The sequence below is a fragment of the Panulirus ornatus genome, chromosome 56, assembly GCF_036320965.1.
Source record: "Panulirus ornatus isolate Po-2019 chromosome 56, ASM3632096v1, whole genome shotgun sequence".
In the NCBI taxonomy this organism is placed as follows: Eukaryota; Metazoa; Arthropoda; class Malacostraca; order Decapoda; family Palinuridae; genus Panulirus; species Panulirus ornatus.
In genome coordinates this window covers 7473146-7496543 of record NC_092279.1, presented here as the reverse complement: position 1 = coordinate 7496543, position 23398 = coordinate 7473146, and the positions used below count along the sequence as shown (strand labels likewise).

The 23398-nt window shown below is 43.3% G+C and overlaps 1 protein-coding gene across 1 annotated transcript in view; it reads right to left on the bottom strand.

Annotated features, from left to right (window-relative positions):
* The window catches only part of LOC139765856 (glutamate receptor 1-like), a 1264866-nt gene that overhangs the window by 36485 nt on the left and 1204983 nt on the right, over positions 1-23398 (bottom strand).

The window sequence follows — 23398 nt, the reverse complement described above, 5'->3', positions numbered from 1 at the left end:
ACCCCAACCATAAACAGAACCCCACCATAAACGGACCCCACACCATAAACAGACGCCAACCATAAACAGACCCCAACCATAAACAGACCCCAACCATAAACAGACCTCCCCACCATAAACACAATGATATAGACACCACAGACTCACTCCCTCCGCCAACCACCCATCCCAGGCGGACCCCCCCCCCCCCTCCTCCTCTCGACCGCAATGGAAATCCCACAGTGCCAGACCCCACCAGGGGGGGGGGGGTCTGTTCCACCGGCAACAGTCGATGGCTCTGGTCACGCCCGTACATTCATATTTTACCTACGGTGTGCGACGGCCCGATGGATCCTGCAGTACGACGTCTTGAATCCCCTTACGGCTATGGCCACACACACACACACACACACACACACACACACACACACACACACACACACGTGATGTACAAGACCAGCGTCACATGATGTCACGTAATCATGATTAATGAGAGGAAAGGTCGACGACTTTGTACATAAATGTCGCTAATGATTTTAATTACATCATCCAATCAACGTGGTCTATTTATCTTTCTTTTTTTTTAATATCGTTAGTGACTGAAGCGCTGCGCGGGAGGATGGGTGCGTGACGTGAGTAACGCCTCCTTCCCCCTTCACGTAGTCACTCGTAGAGCAGGAGGCACGTCACATGTCACAGTGCCTCCAAGACTGGCCCTCCCCCACCACCACAATCTCCACCACAATCACTATAGCTATTACCATCGCCCCACAACAACCAACACTACTACTACAACTACAATCACCACCATCACTATAGCTATTATGATCTTCTCCACAACCACTACAACCACCAATACTACCACAACTACAACTACAATCACCACCATCACTATAGCTATTATGATCTTCTCCACAACCACTACAACCACCAATACTACCACAACTACAACTACAATCACCACCATCACTATAGCTATTATGATCTTCTCCACAACCACTACAACCACCAATACTACCACTACTACAACTATCACTACCATCATTATCATCACCATCACTATAATCCACCTCACTCTCATGACTGACACCACGTCCATCAGAACCACGTCTGCCAACATCCTACCATTACCACCATCACTACCACCACACCATCTACACACACCATCACCATCCCCTAACACCATCACCACAATGTCTTCACCATCACCCAACACGTAGCCTCGTACTTTCCACTCCACACCTGCCCCTCGCATGCCACGTCCGGATCCACACGAAACACCACCATAAGAAACCTCCCTCGACATGACCTCACTTCCCGCCATAAAAATGACGCGCCCAGGGAAATTACCATGCACAAGTCTGCTTTTCACACTGCCTTTGAAGCTCACAAGTTCTCAGATCTCACGACTCTGTCTCTCCTGCGTCACACACTGTTTACAAAGCCCCTCTGCACTACTTGGCTTCTCGTGTCATGAATGGTTCTGGTATAAAAAGGTCGAGTCTACACACATACACACACACACACACACTCTCAAACGTCCCTCTCTACTCGGGGAAACTCAAATGAATAAATTGCCGACGGGATATATCACGCGAGAGGACATCTTCATTCAGATTCTGAAGTGGTAAATAGCTGCTGTACTACTTCTGAGAGAGAGAGAGAGAGAGAGAGAGAGAGAGAGAGAGAGAGAGAGAGAGAGAGAGAGAGAGAGAGAGAGAGAGAGAGAGCAGCTTCCCCCCCCTTAATGCCGCATCGAAACATACACGAGACCGCAGGCCACACGCGAGCTTAAACTAACACACGAAAATGGAATGAGACGAAAAACCTCAGGTGGAGAAGAGGAGGAAGGGACGGGGTGGGTCTTGCTGACACCATCCATTCTCTCCGCCCACCCCTCATCCACTCCCAAGGTCTGGTCGAAGTGCAGACCTCCCCATCCCCTGGTCAAAAGTGGCTCCGTTTCCTCAATACGACCAAAATTCTACATTGCCTCTTTCTCCCCCCGTTGTTTTTAGAACGCTAAAACACCTCCTGTCTAGTTCCATTCCTTATCCAAAAAAACTATGGTCCTTGTAGCGAAAGACGTGGCGTAAACAATGAGCATAGTAACGATGTGTTTGTTACAATTCGCTCGTTACGAGGTGCCTGATGGTGTGAAGGGTTTAGTGAAGTCATTACGTTACAGTATGACCAACTGATCCATTTCTACGTAAATTGGGCAGCTACCCATTTATGTATAAATTGGGCACAGGTATAGAATTAAGTGTAAACAATTATTATAACAGAAGAACGTACATATGATGGAGTATAATGATGGGGGAAATATGGCTTACCCAGACAAGCACGAAGACCTAACGATGATAAAAGTGGACAGTCAACAAAGGAGAAAACATTAAATAAACTTTCGTATTCATGGAATGTTGGACAAATGTATGACATCAGAAGTGCCCTTCAACATCTTACCTATAATTTTAAGTCTGTCGTAACTTTCAATATGTTTCAGACATTTCACTTAAGTTTAAGCAAATACAGTTCGCCGGCGTATGTCAATTTCTTCGTTAATCCCTGGTCTAAATAGTCCAACCTTGTGGACGCTGTGGATATTGAAGGATTTTACCACCCCCTCCCCCCCTCGTCGAGGTGTTACCGGGCTCCCCTCACACGAGGCTACGCCGCGAGGTTAAAAAAAAGGTTCACCTTTGGCTAGGCTGTATCGTGGAGAGTTTCAACCCCGTCAAACAAACGTCTCACTAAGGACTCAAACCGCAAAGACTTGAAATCCATAACACATCAAACGAGAATGATAGACGCTTGCTGGAAAGGTCTCTCTCTCTCTCTCTCTCTCTCTCTCTCTCTCTCTCTCTCTCTCTCTCTCTCTCTCTCTCAGTGTTCCTCTACCACATTCATCCTGCGTCCCAGAAAACCTCGCTCATCCACAAACCCTCAGACTGGGACACCTCAAGACCCCATTTCACCAGAACCTTTGCCAAGAACCGTGTCAAGGTGACGAAGTAAAAAAAAAACAACACATCAAAAAACAAAAGAAAATCGTTGTCTGAGAGAATCTAATTCGCTCATCTATACGTGCTAGAGACAACAGACGATCGGGATGACTTTGGGAAAGACATTAAAATATGTAATTCAATCCTCGTCGTCCACACGATACGATCTTCATGGTTATAAAACTCACGTGTCACTTAGCACTTTGGATTCCAAACTGAGGCTGTTTACGTTAGTTTGAAGCCCCCAAGGCGGACGAGCGGCGGAGAAATTAATATGAGGTGGAGAAAATATACTGAGAGGTCGAGAGACATGAATATAAAGTTTCAGGTAGAGAAAGAGAGATATATATATAATGAGGACATTACAGAGGATATATAAATGAGAGAGAGAGAGAGAGAGAGAGAGAGAGAGAGAGAGAGAGAGAGAGAGAGAGAGAGAGAGAGAGGCTAAATGACTCGAAGGCCGTACGAAATAAGGTTAGTGTGGAGAATACGAAACACAGGCGATGATGACCGAACCCAGGTATTTGATACGAAAGAAAGACAAGAGACACGAATAAAGATTCGTGAGAGAATCAGAAAGACAAGAGACATGAATAAAGATTCGTGAGAGAATCAGAAAGACAAGAGACACGAATGAAGATTCGTGAGAGAATCAGAAAGAGATCCTGATGGTTCAGAGCGAAAATGAAAGGGGAAAGAGAGATAATAAGGCAACGAAGAAAACTGAACCAAATGGAATGAAAAATAAAAAAAAAAAATGATGAAAAAAGTGTGGACAAATATAAGAATCATCGCAGAGTTCAGGTGAAAAATTCTGCAACACTGACAAAGTTTTTCGGAGGGAAATGAAGATATTTGGAAGGAATCGAACCCACACTTGACAACATCATGAAAACCACAAGTACAGGCAGGATTATGGAGGCTAGCGGGACAGGCCATGTCCTCCCCCGCCCCTTTGGGATTTATATTCTGATCCCACCTTCTGGTACGATGGGTGCGCTGGGGGGGGGGCGATGTGGTGGGGGTGCTGGGGGGGGGGAAAGAAGGGAAGGGGGGGAATGGAGACAAATGGACGAAGGAAAGAAAACGGAGAGAAGACGTTTGAGGAGAGAGATATAATATTGCTTTCGTAGCACTGCTACTACTACTACTATTATTATTACTACTACTACTACTACTACTACCACTACTACTACTACCACTACTACTACTGCTACTACTAATGCTACTGCTACTACCACTACTACTACTACTACTACTGCTACTACTAATGCTACTACTAATGCTAATGCTACTGCTACTACTACTACTACTATTACTACTACTACTACTACTACTACCACTACTAATGCTACTGCTACTACTACTACTACTATTACTACTACTACTACCACTACTACTACTGCTACTACTAATGCTACCACTACTACCACTACTACCACTACTACTACTACTACTACTACTATTACTACTACTACTACTACTACTACTACTACTACTACCACTACTAATGCTACTGCTACTACTACTACTACTAATGCTACTGCTACTACTGCTACTACTACTATTGATAATGATAAATAATACAGTATTTTCCCCACGTTATAACTACCACAGGGAAACTCATTCCCAGGAAGCGATTTGGTAGTTAGGGTCGCGAATGACTGTACAGGGGAAAGGAGGTAAGAATGCAGGGTAACCAACCCTGGGTAAGGCTTCAGTACATGTGGCTTTATAGAAAACGCAGATGTAAGGATTAAGTAAATGCAGGGATATAGAAAACCAGATGTAAGGCTTAGACACGTGCAGGATACAGAAAACCAGAAGAGAGGCTTAAAGAAATGCGAAAACATAAAAAAAAAAAAAATATGCAGATGCGAGGGTAAGTGGATTGAAGAAAATGGGATAACCCAGTGCAAGGCTTACTGTAAATTGGATCTTGAAGGAAGTCTTGCTGGGACTGGCGAACGAAAACAGAAGCCAATATGAGATTATCAATAGATTATTACTACCCTCACGACACATTCTTAAAAAAAAATGGGAAAAAAAAAGAAAACTCACCAATAGAACACAATCGAGACATCAATATTAAACGAAAAGACTTGAACATAAACGAAACATGTCGAAAATATATCTTTTTCTTTCTTTCTTACTATTCGCCATTTCCCGCGATAGCGAGGTAGCGTTAAGACCAGAGGACTGGGCCTTTGAGGGAATATCCTCACCTGGCCCCCTTCTGTGTTCCTTCTTTTGGAAAATTAAAAAAAAAAAAAAACGAGAGGGGAGGATTTCCAGCCCCCCGCTCCCTTCCCTTTTAGTCGCCTTCTACGACACGCAGGGAATACGTGGGAAGTATTCTTTCTCCCCTATCCCCAGGGATATATATCCCCAGGGAAAATATATCTACGTGTGGGATTATTTAGGACCAATGAAGGTGGACGTCTTGCCTTGCAAACACAACTTCTAATATTCAAATGAGTTTACATGAGAATGACAGGCAACAGGAGGCTTCAGTGCCCCACGACTGCGGTTGTCTGAAAAAGAAATTAAAAAAAAAAATGTCTGAAAACAAAAAAATTAACTTGACAAGAAAAATTCAATTCTGTTCAGTACTTTTTTTTTTTTTTTTTTTTAAGCCATCACTGATTCCACACTGCAGGACACATTAGCCTTCTAGTGCCCCCGTTACCGCTGTTGTCTACTTGAATTCAGAAAGAAATTGAGATGGAGTCATGGGATGGGATGTGAGCGAAGTTAAAAGAAAAACAAAAAAAGTATCTTCCCGGGGGGGCTGATGAATTTCGAAATGATCGATAAGACTCGTGTTGTCTCGGTAGGGATAGTGAGCGAAAACGCGAGACAAATCTCCGAATAATTATGACATCTCTACTTTACACTTATTTCAATCGAAATATCAAATCTATAATAACCTTTATTATGGTAAATGACTGGCTAAATTTTGCTAGATATCGATATATTACAATATCTAGAAAGCAGAGCTACCAATGTGAGGCCAGAGGAATGAGTTTTTCTCATAATCCTTCGCTCGAGGTGTCATATAGTTTCCCACACAAAAAAAAAATAAGGTGGTAAGATACTTTTTTTTACCGTGTGTACATCAACGTATGGGATGAAAAGTGGAATAGAGTGTCAAAGAAACACTGGGATGAGACTCGAAGCAGAGAGAGAGAGAGAGAGAGAGAGAGAGAGAGAGAGAGAGAGAGAGAGAGAGAGAGAGAGAGAGAGAAAAGCATGCCCAAGGCAAGCATTCCTCGTCTCTATCAAATAAAAAAAGAAATAAAATAATTGAGTATGCCAAAGACATTCATGACCAGATGAACTTCACTTCCTCATTAAGACTTTTCAACAAGTTGGACAAATAATGTCTTCTGGACCCGACCCGTAAGATGGTCATGGAAAATTTTTTTCTTTTAGGGGCAAGAGACGTTTTCTTTCACGAACCAACTCCTGGTCTTAAAGAAAATGGGGTTATGGCTTGACGTGTGAGTGTGTGTGTGTGTGTGTGTGTGTGTGTGTGTGTGTGAATAAGGAAAATAAGTGAGAGTGAGAAAAATGAGGGGGTGGCAGTGAGAGACACGAGAAGTTTGAAGAACATGAGGGATGTGGCTTAAAGAACATGAGGGATTGTGTTTGGGGGATAGAAATAATGAGAGAACATGAGTGCCAATGAGGAACATATAGGTCTAAGTGATGGGGCAAGAGGAGTATGAGCGTGGAGAGTGAGGGACAATTGGGTAAACTCATGAAAAAATTATGAGGAGTGTGTAATATCATGAGTGTTAATTAGTGGAAATTAATGACGTAAGTGATCCATATGAGGTGTACGCCTGAAGGATATGAGATGTCGGAAGCATTCGGAATATGAGTGAGGGACTCGCCTCACAACGCTGGTGAGAGAGAGTCAACAAGCAAGCGACTGAACCTCATAAATGAACCCATTCCCCCTTCGTCCCCATTAGTGTTACCAAACCAGGAGAGGATCTCTAGATAAGGCGCCTCGGAGGCGAGGGTATGGCAATATTGGCAACGACATGGTCGAATTTGGGGGGAGTGGGGATGGGACGTGGGGGGTAAGGAAGGAAAGGAGTTCCCAGGACGATATATTACCCGATATATTACCCGATATATTTACTACGATAAATCGGGGTGATAGGCGAGAAAACACCTGTGCTACAGTGAGACTTGAGCCATAAGTTTACGCCTCGAGAAAGGGATTTAACAAGGCGATATTTGAAGCGAAATGATGTAAACAATACGAAAAGAATACTTCACAAAACATCGACAAAATAAGAATAAATAATTTTATCCCACGACGTGCGATTTTTTTTCACCTCCGTCTTGCTTATTCGTAGCTGAGGAAAAAAAATTTTTTTCTAGCTACATTGATAAAATATTAAAGTATTTTTTTCATCTTTCATACCAAGAGGGAAATAAAACTCTTACAGAATATTCCATTCAGAATACTTTACGCTGTCTGAACGCAATGATGAATATAAGAAGTGTGGAGCAGTGACCAAGCATTATATATATATATATATATATACGTCTGACCAGCAAAATCTACATTGAAAGACGCTACTTAACCCTACCTGAGTACCTTGGTTCGATCCTCCAGCACGACGATATGACCCTTGAGCACGACGGTTCGACCCTTGAGCACGACGGTATGGCACTTGAGCACGACGGTTCTACCCTTGAGCACGACGGTACGACCCTTGAGCACGACGGTGCGACCTTTGAGCACGATGGTTCGACCCTTGAGCACGACGGTGCGACCTTTGAGCACGATGGTTCGACCCTTGAGCACGACGGTACGACCTTTGAGCACGACGGTACGACCTTGAACACGACGGTACGACCCTTCAGCACGACGGTGCGACCCTCGAGCACGACGATACGACCCTTGAGCACGACGGTGCGACCCTTGAGCACGACGGTACGACCCTTGAGCACGACGGTACGACCCTTGAGCACGACGATACGACCCTTGAGCACGACGGTACGACCTTGAACACGACGGTACGACCCTTCAGCACGACGGTGCGACCCTCGAGCACGACGATACGACCCTTGAGCACGACGGTGCGACCCTTGAGCACGACGATACGACCCTTGAGCACGACGATACGACCCTATTACAGATATCCCTCGATGACAATTTCGCAGGGGTACTGCGGAGAGAGAACGGGAAGAGAGAAAAAAAAAAGGAGAAAGAACATGGAATGACGCTACACTGCTATCTTGTTAAGGTCTCTGAAGCCTTGGGGAACCATTGAACAGCTGAAGCTTTCATAAGAACTACGTTCCGAAGCTCCGACCAGCTCACTAACACCTAGGAAACTGAATCAACATGAAATACCCGTTCCAGTCACGTCTTTTAATCTGGAGTGAATTACCACTGGGGCTATCTGGACCTGGGGGACGGATGATCAGGGAGTAGGGCAGCGAGTGCACGTACATGCTGAAGGATCTTCAGGCCCAGAAGTGTATACATACACTCATGGCTGCTGAAAGACGTCACATCTATTTGCACTTGAGGGTATTGATATACTTGACTGTGTCCTTACGTATTTCCAGGAGTCTATTCCAGGAAAGGTGAATCTTCCTTAAGAAAAATGACGTCGATGAATGAGCGTACAATTATCCGATAATGTGTGTACAAGGACACGCGTTCGAAACCCCAGACACCACAGGATGTTCGTAGACGAATAGGAATATGCCTACCACCCAGTTTTTTAATCACCTCGATGAGAAACCAGCCAATCACATCAATGTTATAGAAAATGGGATTAAAGTGGGTCGTCAATTACTCCCTCTCTGTGTCCTCAGGTGAGTGGTATGAGTAGGGTAAACAGTGAGATACAAAAAAGACTTGAGATATCGTATAAGAAAGATTAACATCTTGCATCACCCTGTTACACACAGGGTGACCTCGTGCTCCAGAATACCTCAAGGTCTTGGGTCATCCTTGACCCTTGTTACCTAATCCTCCACAGAATCTTGATTCTCCTTCAAAAAAAATATGACTCTAACACGTAACTTTCTCTTTGGGTATGGGCTACCAGGATGTCACCAGCATCCTAAATAAGTAATATAAACTTGTAATTGATGTGTCATTAACATGGGTTCCATAGCCTAGCCTATGCCTTCCCGGTTTCCAAACGAGTGGACGCAGGTTCGAATCCTAGTTGATCTGTGCACTCGTGTGTGTGTGTGTGTGTGTGTGTGTGTGTGTGTGTGTGTGTGTGTGTGTGTGTGTGTGTGTTCAGCATATTCTGAAGCACTGAAGCCATAACTTGCTATGACCTCCAACTCTTTCAAAACAACCATGTAACCTCGTCAAAGCCTTTTGAACATCATCCAAAACTTACTTGATACAATCTACATACATCAATTTCCATTTTCCTTTTACTAGAAAATATATTCTAAAACTCAATTTTTAAAAAAAAAAAACACCTACAATAGCCCTTTAACAGCTTGAGGCAGACCCACTCAGCTTCCAGGCTCTGCTGAGCACAGATCTGCCGTTAAATCATAAAAAAAAACTTGACTGGACACTCGTCAGTCCACTGCTTAGGAAAAATGGGGAGGACACGCGATATGAAATGTGTATGACAAGTACGCATTAATGGACTAGGCCTGTCCACGTATCTCTGGCGTCCAATTTTTTGTCTTTTTTTATCAGAAATATCGCTTTCGACGCAGAATATTCCCCCTCCCCCCCCAATTCCTCAGTTCATTTCATCCCAGGCGTTCCAGGAATTCATGTGCCCAAAACAAAACACTCTTTATTTCCATCTCCAGCAAAAGGTCTGACCTCACTCAGAGTTCGGGGAAAGTTGAAACATCCAAGAAACACACTGCTTCACAACACCCTTTCCAGTGACTGACTCGAAGCTTCGACTCGTTCGAATTCTAACGACGAAGCTTCGATAAGTTTAAGCCAAGATAGGGAGATCGTGTAGTAAGTAAGCTCACGGCTTCGAAACGAACCTTACCACTGACTGACACTTCGAAACTTCAACCCCTTTCGATCGCAAACAAGAGATCGTAGGAGAACAAGCTTGTCTGGCGATCGAAGAGGTTAGAGTAAAGGTGGCTCCTCCTCCCTACGAACCACTTCTCCCGACACACACGTCACTAGAAAAACAGCGAAGACGAAGCACCAGGTCGCGTACAGCGAATAAATTGACACAGAATATCTTTTTTTATACAAAAGGATGTATGAAGAACACATATATCAAGGGGAATGGTGAGAAACGAAGCAGTTTTGGAATTACGAGTCATCCGGGGAAGCAAGTGGATGGACAGAGGAATGCTGAAATGGGACGGGGTGGATAAGTAACTTACTCATGACTATCAAAGTCTCTTATCCTCCGTTAGTGATCAAATCTGATAACGAGAAATATCGCTTGGTATCTGATCCTCCTAAAGATATCTTGTGGATCGGTACACAGGAAGTGTTGCTTTGCTTTGGGTTTAATTTCATTAAGGTATTCCAATTCTTTATAACCTTCAACTACCGCTTGTTTTTTGTCAACAAACCCTGTTCAGGGTCTAGTGGTCCATATATATATATATATATATATATATATATATATATATATATATATATATATATATATATATATATTTCTTTTATTCTTTCTTTCACGTATTAAAAAGAATTCTTTGGTCTAGTTTTCAACATTTAAGGAAATTCATTTTTCATACAGTAGCGTTTTTCTTTTTCTTTTTTTTTACTTTGTTTTACAACCCTATTTTTTTTTACGTTCTCTTTGTTCACTAATTCTCGACGATTTTCAGCGTTTTCCATCAACTTAAATTTCTTGTATATTCTTTTACAAAGCGAATTAGTCCCATTTCTCTACATATTCAGGCCAGTTTTGAGTTAACTTCGTCTCTTTCCATTATTCTTGGTACGTGTTCACCTTTCTTAAGAAGTAACGTAAGAAATATTCTACAGATCTTCCGCTGTTTTAACATTCAAATACTTTTATCCGATCAACATTACTTAATATCGAGACTTTGTTTTCTTAAAGTTCGATCCTCTGTGATCTTAGATTAGGAGTTTTTTTTTTTATCATTAAATGAAATCCTGTATCTAACTGAAGTCTCAGAGAGAGAGAGAGAGAGAGAGAGAGAGAGAGAGAGAGAGAGAGAGAGAGAGAGAGAGGACAGGGACAGACAATAAAAGCAATGTTGCAACGACTATGAGAGTAAAAAAAATGAGGGTGATTGTGTTAAATGTCGTTTCCTGCAGTCGTAAAACTTGAGAGTTGAGGGGGAGAAGAAAGGGGGATGGTGGAGAAGAAAGGGGGTGGGGAAGGGGGAAAAGAAATGCGGTGGAGGTGGCTACGTATGGAGGGAAGGGGTGGAAGATAGTGGAAGGGGGAGACGATGAAGATGCTAGTAAAGTCATCATGGTAGAGATGGAGATTAACTTATTCTTTACAGTGCACAGGATGAGGACGAGGATAGACCACAGAGCTTGTGGGGTGGATGGTGGAAGGAGAGGAGAGGATAGGGAACATGAATATCACCTTGAATAGGGGGAGTAAGGACTGACAAGAGGGCCTGTGATGGGTACGGAGAGTAATTGATTCGGGGGGACTCGTACATCACCCATGATGGGCATAACAGACCAAAAGACCACTGGGAAGGGGGCGTAGGTGGGTGGATAAGAAAGGGGGGAAATGATTGGATGGGGGAAATGGAGGAGGGTTGGGGAGCTGGCCTGGCACATCACCTTACATGACAATGGATGGTAATCGTGTTAAGGCCAAGGCTTGGAGGTGGGTATATATATACACACACAGGCTATGCGACAACACTGCAGACCTATAAACTGTAATAATACTTGTGAAATGTTGGATCCCTGATGCAGCACACTAAACGTGCAGCGGACCACCACTGCTGCTGTCTCTCGTCCAGCTGCTCCCACTGTATCAAACGACCAAGAGCACCTCCTCCTCCTCCTCGTCCTACCCTTTCCCTCTTCTTCCCACTGTTGATGCTCCTACTGGCCCCCGTTTTGATCTTTGGGATTCCTCTGTTGTTCTGTTATTCCCAACGGTTGCAACGTCCTTGATCACTAGCGCAGGGAGTTTCTACTACTACTACTACTACCACTAACGACTATTACTATCACTAAAAGTAGTACAATTACTAGTATTACTCCCATTCCTACTATTATTACTAGTACAACACACGCCATCACCATCTTCCCCCGTCACCATCACCTCTATCCACCTTCCCCTGGTCACTAGTGTTATCTTTTCCACAACACAACCAACCTTACCCCCTGTTTCTCTTCCCTCCCTCCCACACGCTCCTTCCCTCCCTCCCTCACGCTCCTTCCCTCCCTCCCTCACGCTCCTTCCCTACCTCCCTCACGCTCCTTCCCTACCTCCCTCACGCTCCTTCCCTCCCTCCCTCACGCTCCTTCCCTCCCTCCCTCACGCTCCTTCCCTACCTCCCTCACGCTCCTTCCCTACCTCCCTATCCCCTGCATCATGGCTCGCAACGTCTAACTCAGCCACCCTTCCTCCCTCCTCCCCAGCAAGCCACCCTTCCTCCCTCCTCCCCAGCTAGCCACCCTTCCTCCCTCCTCCCCAGCTAGCCACCCTTCCACCCTACTCCCCAGCAAGCCACCCTTCCACCCTCATCCCCAGCTAGCCTCCCTCCTCCCCAGCTAGCCTCCCTTCTCCCCAGCTAGCCACCCTTCCTCCCTCCTCCCCAGCTAGCCACCCTCCCTCCCCTGTGAACAATTACCGTAATACCCCAGGTGGTTCCAGGTGAGCTGGAACGGCCAGGCACCAGTTTGGACCCTCGCCAGCGGCGCCAGACGAAGCCCGAGGGATTCCAGGAGAGAGAGAGAGAGAGAGAGAGAGAGAGAGAGAGAGAGAGAGAGAGAGAGAGAGAGAGAGAGAGAGAGAGAGAGGCCGTCTTCTTCGTCCAGGACAACTGTCGACAACTGAAATCGTTTTCTAAGCCGTTCTTTCCAAGGGGAAAGTCGAGGCGATTCTAATAACGTAAACGCTCGCTCTGTTTATGATCGACTTGTTGCTAATGACGGGCTGTACTTAACGAGGCCTTTCGCCCTCCACCCCCCCCCCCCAAAAAAAAAGGAAGTCAGGGCGAGCGCGTAGCGATTACCGTTGGCAAAAACTCTTTCAGAGCTACGAAGAACGGGTCTCGGTAGTTACGAGTGGTCAAGCACTCTGTGTGTGTGTGTGTGTGAGATGAAGAAACTGGATGTCTGTGGACAGAAGCAGCCAACAGAATTCGTCAAACGTATGTATGGTTCTGCTGTCCCTGTTGCTAGGTCACTCCATATATCGAAAAACGCTGTTGGGTCAGAAAAAAAAAAAAGTATTTCGAATGTTGCGAATGATTTGCTCACTGGCGTAGCAGAAAGCATTACCATAAATATATATAAGAACAGGCAACGGAACACCTCGTTTCAAGGTTTACGATTAATGTAATTCGCCTCAAGCAATTATAAGATATCAATAAGACTTCTCTGTAATTGTGTCATGTGTCAATTTAATGGTCACGTCATCGCTGACGACCATGTAATTTCTTTATCCCACATCAAATTTACGTTTTACTTTTTTGCGTTAGCTTAGACGGCATGGGTAACTAAGGCCTTAATCCAGGCCATCTCATCTACGTTATATATAATTGGGCCAGGTGAGGGTATTCCCTCAAAGGCCCAGTCCTCTGTTCTTAATGCTACCTCGCTAACGCGGGAAATGGCGAATAGTTTAAAAGAAAAAAAAATATATATATATATATATTCCTATGACTCCACAGGGAAAATGAGACATAATAAGTTCCCAAGTGCACTTTCGTGTAATAATCACATCATCATCAGGGGAGATACAAGAAAGAAAAATAACAGTCAGTTGATTACAACAAAGAGACGTAGCTAGGACGCCATTTGGTAAGAATATCATTAGTGGCGAGTACTTTAAAGCTACCAAGCTAATAAGCGAGTACTTTAAAGCTATCAAGCTAATAAGCGAGTACTTTAAAGCTATCAAGCTAATAACTAATTTACATTAGCCTTGTTCCAGCCCAGGGTACTCCACACAGACGAAAGCATAATTCAGTGGACATAACGCTACAGGAAGAACAACTTTTCCCTGATTAAAATATCTCAAGATGCTTTGGGTATGACCTGCTGCAATACATGTCTTTGCAACACCATAAAGTGTTAAGTGTATTATGTAATACGTCATAATAAACTGGGAGGATTATGAAAAGTTATGTACGTGTTGATGTGTGGATGATTATGTGAGAGGTACATACATGAAACTACAAACAGGGGTGTGGATGAGCAGCTGGGTGAACTGTGGGCAGACTACCCCCGCCTGGGATTTGAACGCATGTGGGCCCGACCCCCTTGGGAAGGCCCGTGCATGCCTCATGGTCAGCAACGTTTAACTACTTCACAACGGAAGCCACTGGAAATCCCTATATACATTTTTCAGTCAATATGACACAATGTGGTAGTTAGTAAAACTATGATAAAAAAAACGCTAAAAATCAAATAATTCTTCTTAAATCTAAGCGAAAAAGCGTCAACCACTTTCTTGAATTCTAAGTGTGACATGAAACGATACTGAGAAATTGTGTTTATCTACTTATAAATCTGTGTGTGTGTGCGTGTGTGTGTGTGTGTGAGGGGAAGTGGGTCAAAGATGAAAGACGGCTGGGAACGTATGGCACACACAGGAAACAGGAAGACGTAAACTCACTTGGAATACTCAAAAGACTTCGAATGGCTTCGACCTCAGTGCTGGTGAGTTACGGTGGACCCAACCATTGATTTATTTCAGTCAATTCGACATCAATATTTCAACTTTTACTTCCCCTTTCTTCAACCGCTTTAGAACTCCTTATCAGTAAAGAAGACGTTAAAAGAAAATAGGTTTAGATGCTTGAGTTCCTCATTTAGTAGGATGTGGGTTAAGGTGGCAAAGAAAACGCCACGAGAGGCAGTACGTTGGTAAAGAAAACGCCACGAGAGGCAGTATACTGGCAAAGAAAACGCCAGGAGAGGTAAAAAAAAATAATGCGTACTATATTCATATTTCGCCATTAAAGCAACGCCCTTGCTGTTCCTCCTTTACGCTCGTGATAGGCCAAAGAGGAATGATTCCAATCACATCCTCGCTCGTCTTCTGCTCTGCACTGGCATCGCATAATGGCTCTGGCTGGGGGAATAAAGGCCTTTTACCACGAATCCTTCTCGCTTACGCAGCTCTCTCAAACATCTGATTGTGAGAAGCACATGAGGATGCTATGTGAGGAGATGAATTCAATGCTCGGAGACACAAGAAGGAACATTATCAGTAGCCAGGGAAGGAGGAAGATAAAAAAAATACCATAGGAAATATCGAAGTACATCCAATGCAAGCAATCATAAGGACACTAGACCAGCATACGAATATGGACAAGACGGCGTATCATACGTTCCGTCAGAATGTTTTGAGACGGGTCGTAAATTTGACGTAGCGGCCTGCGTTCTTACCTGTAGTGTAAGTAGTGTGGTTTAAATGCTTGACCCTCGAGTACCTGAGGTCTATAGTGCTTGTAGACAGTGTGTGTGTGTGTGTGTGTGTGTGTGTGCGAGCGTTGCCGCTGAAAAGCTCCCGATGTATGAAACTTTATTACGACCTTCGAAAACTTCCACGGAAGTTCGGGGCGACACTTAAAGAGGGAAAAAGACATTAATTCATCGAGGTGAAATATTCAGTGCCTGAAAATTGCTTTCCACGCTCTTCGTGGTCACTTTCTTTATAATGGCATGACTAACTTTGCATCACGACAACAGAGAAGAAGATACGAAGCTTCGTTAGTGTTCGAATCGACTTTGAAAATGATGCAACAACAGCTCCAGCTGATGGCCTGGGAAACACAGAACTTTGCATATTATTCAAATTTGGAACCGAGGGTCCGTTTTCAGAGGGTCCGTTTTCTGTAGTTATGTATTCCGTCCTTTCTGTCTATTTACCATCATAAACTTCATTCTCAAACATCCCACGGGCAAAATAGCATACAAAAAATGCCTCTGAAATCATTCGCATACTGTATATCCCTTAAACTAATCCTAGTGTTTTAAGTGAAATATGACTTTCACACTTATAAAAGTGTTTCTTTACTTATACACTTGACTTAACTCGTCCATCCACTATAAGTAATACGTATAACCATATCAGACCATCTCTAAATTATTTCAACTCAGATACATATCAATATTTCTTTAGTAAACATGACGATAACAGGTTATAAAATACATAACATTTTGTGCTACATAAATCGCAATGACATTCAGTTGTAATCCTAATCTACAACGAAAACAATATAGCGATCAAAACCTGATTTCGACACTGATGAAGCGTTCAAGCAGATGCTTCATTTCGCTTCATAAACCCGATCATCCGCCACAGTTCGAGGCGGCCTAGAAGGACAGTCTTACTGCTCATAAAGAAATGAAGAATTGGACAGTGTTTTCCCTCGTAACGTGTTCTCTGGTCGTAATAAACTAATGGTGTTTTAACTCGGGTTGGAGGCGAGTGTGAGGGGTGAGGGAAGAGGAGGAGGAGGAGGAGGAGGAGTAATGTATGTGGGGGAGGGTCAGGTCTGTCAACAAGCTCTTCCCCGAAGACTCCCAGCTTTAACCTCCCCCCCACTGACCCACCCCCATGGATCCTGTAGGAAATTTCCCCTCCCCCCCCCATCCAGAAGAACGGTGGGGCGAGGGTGGGGCGAGGGTGGGGCGAGGGTGGGGCGAGGGTGGGGCGGGGTGGGGCGAGGTGGGGCGGGGAAATAGCACGCGAAGTTTATGACGCAGAATACATTAGGGATGTTTCAAAAAGATCTAACATTATTGCCAGGAAGATCTTTATTTCTCCGTAAAGTCGAGGAGCTGGAGGTTGTGAGGGGAAGTGAGGGGGGCAGTCTCAAGGCACTCCACCCCCAGGCACGCCTCCACCCACGCCCTCAACACCCCCAACTCTTGCCAGCGTTGCCACATAAGACATCAGAAGGCAAGCCAGCATGTTGACGTCGCTCTATTAGCTTTGAAAATCATAAAAAAAATATCCTTAGAATGATATCAAAAAAATCATATCATAAAATCCATAGAATCTTATAGAAAAGAAAAATCATATGCAATATTTTTTAGATGTAAAAATGTCAAGATGAAAATCTAGGAAATAACGCCTTACACACGTAGGTCAAAGGTCAACTGCATAAAAGAAGATAAAGTTTTCTCAAACTTTCTCTTTAGCCAAAAATTTTTTTCTCTCTTCTTTTGCAATTCGACGGAAATACTAATATTGCTAATAGCGGGATCCTATAATTTCTTATCGAGATCAAAGGTCTTGAGGCGTTTTTTTTTTAAAAACAGTAAACGAAGACGCAGCGCGTTTTCTGGTACAGAAGGGGACACTTATGTATTCTTCACGACGCTGATCATTCATTGAGACAGGAATTGCTTCGAGGGAAATGGGTGATTCACTCCTCCGATGAGTCAATGAATCATCAACCAACACAATGCGAGACATGACATGACGGGACACAAGAGAATCAGTCACGGATGACCCTATGGTAAATGGAAGGAGGGTACTCACCTGTACATATAAATATTTTTCGAGGGAGAAAACCACTCATCAACACCCCACACTACAGGAGACCAGTCGTCCACCAGTGCGCCAAAATATATGACGAAAGCAACACACACACACACACACCCTCTCTCTCTCTCTCTCTCTCTCTCTCTCTCTCTCTCTCTCTCCCTGGTACATCCGCTACACGAAACAAGAATCGTAGAAGTTCCATACGTGACTGTCTTTCTCCGATGATACGTGTGCCATTCGCCAAAGCACGACACCACGAAGCAAATATCTCGTTTCAGAGTGTTCGGAGGATCTTCACACACAGAACGTCACGTCACAGAGAGAGAGAGAGAGAGAGAGAGAGAGAGAGAGAGAGAGAGAGAGAGAGAGAGAGAGAGAGAGAGATCCGTATACTCAAAGTTAAATCATTTGCATACCATAATGCTTTGAACCCAGTACTCAAAAATGCTTCGAACCTAATGGTCGTGAGACTACTTCGAACACTGTTAATTTGAGACTGCTTCGAACTCAATACTCGAGACTCTACCTTGAACCCACTACTCCGAACACTGCTTCGAATACAATACCCGAGACTCTGCTTCGAACCCAATACTGGAGACTGTTCCGAGACAAGTACTCGAACATAAGCTATGTTCGCTAGTGGTCTGATCAGCTGTTTAGCATGTTTTGCTAACCTTACCTAGAAATCCTCCACACGATCAAAATGCACCTGAAATGATTTTCAACAACCCTTAACTTCTTAAACACGACGGTAGGTATGACCCTTGGATAGAGGTATGATGGCCTGATCTTTGACCTGGCCCCTTAAGACTTAGGTCATAGGTCACGCTATAATATACACAAAAGTGGTACCGCTACGTACCGGTTACGTACCGTAGTGCTTAAAGGGATCGTACCGTCAAGCCGAAGTGGGTTATCTTCAACAGTTCGACCGGGATACGAACCGACTGAAAAGTGTTAACAAAAGCAAACTAAATCCGTCTAAAAGAAAACGGCGCGCGGGGCGTTTCTAATCCTCACTTTATCATATGAAACGAAATGAATAACTTTATATTCATCCACGAGATTACAAGATATGAACACCTCACGTATTCTTGCCCTGTGGTACCATGTTGCAATTGTGTTTATAAATTCTGTGAATTCCAACTTATAGTAAATTTCTATGTTGCAATTGTGTGTGTTTTTTTTTTTTTTTGGGGGGGGAGGGTTTCTTATGCTATATGGCCCCAAGCTGAACGACTGTGTTCGTTAATCAACACCCGATGAATATTCATGTAATTACAGTGTACACCGGGGGGGGGGGGGGGGCAAATTCGAGTAGTGAAACTGAAACAAACACAAACGAATCGCACGAGGCTCCGAAAAGAGAGAACAGCTAGTGGGTGCCAACTGTCACATTACATTTTTTTTTTTTTTTTTAACAAATGAAAATAATTCGAATCCAAACTGTAGTTTTTAGTGTCGAATCCAAACGTAGTTTCTTTTTTTTTTCTCTCTCTCTCTCTAGCGTCCCACGCACTGCGCTTCGTGAGTGGAATGCAAACTAGTTTGGGTTAAAGTTTATATAGACAGACAAAGTAGGTAGTAACAGGTGTTGAATGGGCTAATTAGCTTTACTTGGTGCGCCAGATCTTACTTCATTCTTCTTTCATTCCTATTTCGTGAATGTAATATGGGAACCGGAAGTCTAATGTCTGATCTTTCATTCAATGGATTTCTTTCACGGAAAGAATCAATATATTAAGATGAAAATGAGAACTGGATAGACGAAATCCAGACAGCACATGGAAAAACACAGAACCAAAGCCAATTCCTCATCCACATAAATTTTACTTTCCTTTAGAAAAAATATACGAGGCCATGAAATAAATAACATTTATGCATAAATGAGCAATTAGGCTGTTCAATAGCTTCACACTAGGTGGTAATTACGTACGTCAATTAACCTAATTTGTGTAAGGATGTTCATCAATGTAAACTCGTGTATATACACTACTATTACAAGCCTCACTTCCCTAGCGTTCTCCATCCACAAATTATGCTAATATATAGCTAAAAAAATGAATAATAATGAAAAATATTTATCTCCGATCAAAGATCTTCATTTTTGTGAATGATAGAAACGATAGAAAGAATACATTACATTACCGTCTATCAAACTGAATATTTTGATATAATTGTGAGGAGAAAATATATGACCCAAACCCTGTCTATCACGGAGCCAGATGGAACATGGTTGATAGACAGGGCGTCGAACCCTGCCCCATTCTCTCCAAAAACACAGTCCATCTTCAGCCAACGACGGATGAAAGAAGAGGAAAGAAGAAAGAAGCAATGCTAAGAGATACATTCTTCTATCACTCCTAATGGCTCTGACCTCGCTACAACATGGCTAAAATAGACTCCATGCTGCTCTTTTGTGCCACGAATCAACCAGCAGTTCGACCGTTAGTGTAATGATGCGGTCCCCAATCGACTTCCGGGGTGTTGCGCACGACGGGCGAGCAGCTGCGCCTCACACTAGTGTGTGTGTGTGTCAGTGTCACCCCATTACGTCACTGGGCGTCGTAAAACCCTGGCGAACACTCGAATTAGCGGGTAAACTTGGGGGCGGTGTGACAGGATTGCCATGTTCGGTACTTGCGTTTATGAAGCTGAATATATTACTCGGAATATATCCTAGTGGGTGCAGCACACACACACACACACACACACCTCATGGACGCAATCTTGACACAGAAAACGCATCAAAATCGTTACAAAATACTTTCCGACGCAAGTTTTTATTCTTTTTTTGGTCTAATACATATAAAATGTGGGATTTTACATCAAAATCATAGCGAGGTGTAGGATGAAAAAATACATACAGGGAAACGTCATCAAAGGAATAGGGTAAAACTGGGTATAAATAGATATGTAATTGGATGTTGTCTGTTTGTTTAATCATCAGTTCGTGTCTGGTCCATTACATCGCCAGTGGGTCCGGGGGGAGGGGAGAGAGAGAGAGAGAGAGAGAGAGAGAGAGAGAGAGAGAGAGAGAGAGAGAGAGAGAGAGAGAGAGAGAGAGAGAGGCCGCTCCTCTCTAGCGCTGACCGAAGCTAAATGTAGCTACTTAAGCGCTAAGGTACGACCCCTGAGCACGAAAGTACGATCCTTGAGCACGAAGCCACGACCCCTGAGCACGAAGGTACGACCCTTGAGCACGACGGTACGACCCCATGAACACCACGGTACGATCCTTCAGCACGACGGTACGACCCTTGAGCACGACGGTACGACCCTCGAGCACGACGGTGCGACCCTTGAACACGACGGTACGGCCCTTGAGCACGACGGTACTACCCTCGAGCACGACGGTACGACCCTTGAGCACGACGGTACGACCCTCGAGCACGACGGTCCGACCCTTGAGCACGACGGTACGATTAATGAGCATGACGGTACGATCTCTGCCATTGTCTTGGACAATCGCATGCTTACCAAATGGCGTTCTAGCTTCGTCTCTTCGTTGTATATCAACTGTCTGTATATTTCTCTCTTGTATCTCCCCTGATGATGTGAATATGACACGAAAGTGCACTTGGGAACTTATCGTGTTTCATTTTCCCCATGGACTCATAGGGACACACACACATATATATATATATATATATATATATATATATATATATATATATATATATATATATATATATATATATATATGCACACACCACGTCTTTACTCTTATGTCCTTTTCCACACCCACACACCCTACACTAAGTCGGGTACAACCATTCACCGACCAAACCCCAAGGGAAGGATGAACACCTGGGCTGGGTGTGGGCCAACTGCCGCGCCCGGGATTCAAACCCACATAGGCCAGATCCTGGACGGGCACACGTGCTAGATCACGTGCTATGAATCTATACGTAATTAGGGACAGGTGTGTTCATCTCACTCCGTACACTTCGCTGATGTGTCAAAAACCTAAAATTCCTCTGACGTGACTTAGGGAGACCAGACACGAGGGCAAATAATTAGGGAACTGCTTGTTAGAACATACCAGTGAGTCACACAGCCAAAAATAGACGCCTTAATAACTCCCAGACCGTAACCCACTGGTACAGCATAGCTAACACACCCCCACCCCACACACACAAAGTAAATAGATGAAAATAATAATAATAATAATAATAATAATAATAATAATAATAATAATAATAATAATAAAAACGACAATAATAATAATGACAATAATAATAATAAAAATAATAATGATAATAATAATAATAATAATAATAATAATAATAATCATGATAATAATAATAAACTAGAAATGAAGAGATTTCACAAAAATTCAAAATAGCTACATAATATCCCACTAATTCACTTTGTATCGACAAAATCATTCATGAAAATTCGTTCTCTCGATGTAACCAGGGTACAGTTGGCTACTACCGGGTTATATATATATATATATATATATATATATATATATATATATATATATATATATATATATATATATATTTTTTTTTTTTTTCTTTCTTTCAAACTATTCGCCATTTCCCGCGTTAGCGAGGTAGCGTTAAGAACAGAGAACTGGGCCTTTGAGCGAATATCATCGCCCCCTTCTCTGTTCCTTCTTTTGGAAAATTAAAATAAAAATAATGAGAGGGGAGGATTTCCAGCCACCCGCTCCCTCCCCTTTTAGTCGCCTTCTACGACACGCAGGGAATACGTGGGAAGTATTCTTTCTCCTCTAACCCCAAGGATATATGTATATATATATATATATATATATATATATATATATATATATATATATATATATATATATATATATTTATTAATGATGTATCAGTCAATGATTGTATACTGGACTAAATGTCATATTTAGTGTCTAACCACAGAACCATTGGTGGTTTAATGAAGATATTTCCTTGGCCCAAAGGTTACCCCCCTGAAGTACGACTTGACGACTTTTAAGCACGACCCTACACACTGAGGACGACCTCACCAGCCTTAAGCACGACCTTACAGCCAATGAGCACGACGGTACGACACTTGTATATGATGGAGGGACAAGCCATTAAACTCGACCATGCTTAGGATAAACTCAGGTCCGTCTGTGAAAAGGTCGTCCCGTCGTGTTCAAGGGTCTTGATCACTGTATATACATTGTGCGTACGACTACATAAATGTATATCCCTGATAGACACGCCAAAAATATACACATAACGCTAATTACATAAGGTGCGTGTGTGTGTGTGTGTGTGTGTGTGTCTGTACTCATTAGTCATCACCTAACACTGCCTTGTAGCGTAAAAGAAAACGGGAAACAGGAGGTAAATCAATATAAACTAATGATTTTCAATCCCAAGCTCGTAAAAAGGTAGATTACGTCACCTTCCACCTCGGTCCAGTTCCTTGAGCACAACGAGACGACTGTTGGTATACCCTGAAGCGTGAGGTCAAAGGTCAAGCCATTATACACCAGCGGGTCATGTCGTCGTGAAGTATAAGTTCATTTAAAATGTCTCCCTGTTCTACAGGGTTTGAAGAACATAATCGAGTATGAAAACCCTTTGTCCAAATGCTTCATACGACCCACTACCATTTGTCTCGTTGCTTCGTACGACTCACTACACCATCTCTGCTTGCTTTGCCGTTCTCATACTCAATCCCGAATCATTCAAGGGTTCGAACCTTGATTTCGAAGCCTCAAGTGTTGCTGGTTGTCTCAATTACCGAGAT